Raw genomic sequence first — 2,451 nt, forward strand, 5'->3', positions numbered from 1 at the left:
CCACACACACACACACTCACGCACAAACGCACACGTACAAACAAACACACACATACACACCCCACTCACATTATAGGACATGTCACCAGCCAAATCTCAAAACACAGCACAGGCAGAACAAAGAATTCTCAAAATGATAAGGTGGAGACACAAGGTGGGTTTGGGGTGTTGAGCTTTTCTCAGATATGGCCAATACCACTTTGTATTCGACACCACTAATACATATAATCGTTATTTCGCCTGATTACTACATGGGGAATTAAATTTACCAGTTCAACTGGTCCAAAAGGGGGACGGAAGACTGCACATGTTATTTTTCATTCTGTTATACAACGAATTACTCAATAGGCCGCCCTTCCAGTGTGTGGTAAATTGCGCAGGTTTTTTAGTGTGATAACGAGTATGATATGAAGTAGACGTTGTCGAATCAGAATCCCGACCTCGACCATGTTTCGTTGATTGGGTGTTCACTGAAAACCGTTCAAGTAGTAGGCCTTTCTACTTGCGGCCTTGAATAAAAATAGATGTATATACCCGACGCGATTTAGTTGTGCTCTAAAAGAAGCTTAAAATGTAGGTTTTCGTGACAGAGAAAGGACGAAAAGGGCTCTTACACAGAGGCTTTCACTTCAGACTGGCGGACAGAAGTTTTTAGTTAGTTTTAGTTTTGGTAGAGGTTTTTACGGCGCTCGCAGCTGCATAAGGTTATATGAGCGCGAAGGGATGGATATCAACAGAGAAGTCCCAACGGGGAATCAGACTTACTCTGCTCACCTCTCTAGCCTCAACAGCACAAAGTCTGTTTCGACTATCAAGGTACCCCGGAAATAGCAGTTGACAAGAGGGTGACAAACATACAAAAGAAGTAGAGGTAAAAGTGACGATAGTAAGGATGAGGAAGAAAAAAAAGCAGCAGTTCCCTCTATGTTGTTCCGGCACAGTATGAGCATGACATTGACAAATCAGGCCATGTCTACTATAACAACGAAAGATGTTGAAAACCTACGTCATTAAGTGTGTGATACTCGTCTGAAGACAAGACATTACTCAATACCGAAAATCCCCTCGCTGTTTTCCAACAGGTTTTGAAAACTCTTTTAGAACTTTTTGACAATAGGATTAAAACCTGCGCAATTTTCCGCTGCCCACCCAATAGGGATCGATTATTACGCAAACTGTTTCAATTAAAAGGGATCGATATTTACGTAAAACTTATCCAAAAGGAACGCACTTAAATTTTTGATCAAACCAAACAAGTTAAATGATTTTTGATCACTTCAGAACACAGAAATGTCATTTCCCTGAGGCAATAGGGGGATGGAAAGCCATAGACACGGCTTTGGTCTTTCTTACTTAGGTGAAGTGGAAAGTGGAGAAATTAAGTGGTGCTGTTGTGGTGAACATGTTTTTGGTCAGCTGTGGTTTTGATTTGAGTGCATTATTCACTGGATGTAGCTGAATTGTGAACATGCCTAACTTTTTTGGAGTATCAAATTGAGAGGTCGAGGAAGGAATAAAAGGGAAGGAGAAAGATAGAGGGACGGAGGAAGAAAGAGAAAGAATGAGTTATTGAGGTGGAAGTATTTTTGGTCAGTTGTGGTGTTGATTTGCGTGCATTATTCATTGGATGTAGATGTTTTTTTGGTGATGACAAACTTTTTTGTGGATTATAGAATCGACAGGTCAACGTCGGAATAAGAGGGAAGGAGAAAGAAAGAGAACGAGAAAGAGGGGAGGAGAAAGAAAGAGAGCGAGAAAGAGGGTAGGAGAAAGAAAGAGAGCGAGAAAGAGGGGAGGAGAAAGAAAGAGGACGAGAAAGAGGGGAGGAGAAAGAAAGAGGACGAGAAAGAGGGGAGGAGAAAGAAAGAGAACGAGAAAGAGGGGAGGAGAAAGAAAGAGAATGAGAAAGAGGGAAGGAGAAAGAAAGAGAGAGAGAGAAGAGAAAAAAGAGAAAAAATTGGTTATTGTGGTGAAGACGCTTTTTATCATTTGTGTTTAGGATTTGAGTGCATCATTCATTGGATGTAGCTGCTTTGTGGTGATGTCAAACTTTTTTGGATTATAAAATAGAGAGGCGATATCGGAGAAAAGGGAAAGAAGACAAAAAGAGAACGAGAAAGAGCGGAGGAGAAATAAAAAGAAAGAATGAGTTGTTGTGGTGAAATGTTTATTGATTTATCTTCAATTTTCTTTGGATGTAGCTGCTTTTTAAAAATGCCAAACACTTTTGGATTATTACATCGAGAAAGGACTACGTTGGATTACGAAGGAAGGACGCGGCAACAGAGCGAGAAAGAGGGAGAGTAAGAGGAAAAGGGCGGAGAGAAAAGGGGTGAGAGAAAGAAAGAGAAAAAAGGGAAGAAGAAAGAAAGAGGTAACGACTGAAGGAAACAGAAAGAGGAGAGGTTGAAGGAGACAGAAAGACAGAAAAAGAGAAGGAGAGAGAAAGAG

At 40.8% G+C, this 2,451-nt stretch overlaps 1 long non-coding RNA gene across 3 annotated transcripts in view; it reads left to right on the plus strand.

Moving 5' to 3' along the window:
* LOC101849569 overlaps positions 1–1,778 on the plus strand; it is a 7,443-nt gene extending 5,665 nt beyond the window's left edge. For all 3 annotated transcript variants that reach the window (XR_221108.3, XR_001185369.2, XR_001185368.2), the window contains exon 2: positions 1,282–1,778. This is a non-coding gene — a long non-coding RNA (uncharacterized LOC101849569). The remainder of the gene's footprint in view (positions 1–1,281) is intronic.
* The last annotated feature ends 673 nt before the right edge of the window (positions 1,779–2,451 follow it).

Source organism: Aplysia californica, unplaced genomic scaffold (genome assembly GCF_000002075.1).
Source record: "Aplysia californica isolate F4 #8 unplaced genomic scaffold, AplCal3.0 scaffold01000, whole genome shotgun sequence".
Classification (NCBI taxonomy): domain Eukaryota; kingdom Metazoa; phylum Mollusca; class Gastropoda; order Aplysiida; family Aplysiidae; genus Aplysia; species Aplysia californica.